Raw genomic sequence first — 1492 nt, 5'->3', positions numbered from 1 at the left:
GGGCGCATACTTTGAATAAAATATTTGTTATCATTCTCTTGAAATAAATGTGTTTTTTTCTTGAAAAAATACCGGTTTCATATGTATACACCTGGTACGTTTGGTAGAGCTACTGTCGCCCAGATAAATAATTCTCTAGGTGTACGAATAGGATTATTTACTCTTTGCAGACTAACTCTAGCAGCAAGTCTTTTTAGAGTGCCACTTTAAAATCTTGTTCGTGATGAGTAAGATTAATAAATTTTTGTTTGTTTTTTCAAATGGTGCCCAATGGCACCATTTGATAAAAATGAATGTAGTAATAATTTAGTTAAACCGTTACTTAAAGTTTGTAGGAATTCATCGACAGTAGATATTAGGGTTTGTAATGTAGTTCTTTCGGTTGTAATCCACTGCTTGTACTTAATATTTTCAATTAATTTTTCCTCAAAATTCTGTTCCAATTGATCGATAACATTCTTTACACCCGGACATTGATCACATAGTCCTACAAAACAGTTAGTAGACTTTACATCACTTACCATACGATCTACACAATCACGATAATTTATTATAGGTCGCGTCGAATCATCAGTAATTGATTTTAAATTGGCGCCGTCAATTAATAATTTAACATTTTCATGTATTGCGCGGACACAAACTGAGTGAGTACCACTAGATCCTGCTAACACACAGTGTTTAGGTCGCAGAGAAGCCAATTTTGAGAAACTGCATTTCATTTCTGGGTGATTAAGTTTTAAAATTTTATGCAATTCTTTCAAATTATTTAATAGAAGACGTTTCTGCATTTGAATTCTTTTTGCATCCACTTTAACAGAGACGTAATCCTTTTGGCCTGGTATTATTTGAGTAAAATCATCAGACTGATAAAAGGTAATTCTAGTATTAACGTCATCTGCTGTTAAAGATGGATGGGTTTTAAGACTTCGATCACTTAATATCCCTTTGTCTCGAGCAATTTGTTTTGCAACACTTATCATGTGATGAGCAGCGGAAGGGAAATAAAGTGAAATTTTTTTTTATAAGACCACTGTCTGAAAATCGTTAGAATTTTTATTTTATGCGTGTGGTCTTGCGAGGTATTATAACTTTCTTGCAAAGTTCTTAAAATTGAGACATCATCGTCAATCTCATCTGGACCATCGTTAGTTGCGTTAAATACTTTTTTCTTAAACACTTCCGTAATTTTTTTATCTTTTCTTCAGAATACTTTTTTGCGTTAATTTCTTTTTCTTAATCGGTGAAGATCCTAAGATACTTAATCCTTTGTTTAAATTTTCAATTTGATCATTTAATATCAGTCTGCTTGTTTCACCCGACTGCCCAGAAGTTTTTCCACTGGCAACCTCGCTAACAACTTTATCATCAGCAGATGACTCTTCAGTGCATACAGAGCATAATCTAAGCAAATTTCAGAACTGCACGGCCCAGCCTTTACACGAAAACTAAAAAAAAAAGGAAATCATTCGCTCGAGAAATCACTTTTGAAAAG

The sequence above is a fragment of the Belonocnema kinseyi genome, chromosome 4 (assembly GCF_010883055.1).
Source record: "Belonocnema kinseyi isolate 2016_QV_RU_SX_M_011 chromosome 4, B_treatae_v1, whole genome shotgun sequence".
Classification (NCBI taxonomy): Eukaryota; Metazoa; Arthropoda; class Insecta; order Hymenoptera; family Cynipidae; genus Belonocnema; species Belonocnema kinseyi.
The sequence above is the reverse complement of the archived record's forward strand: the minus strand, read 5'-3'. Positions refer to the sequence as shown.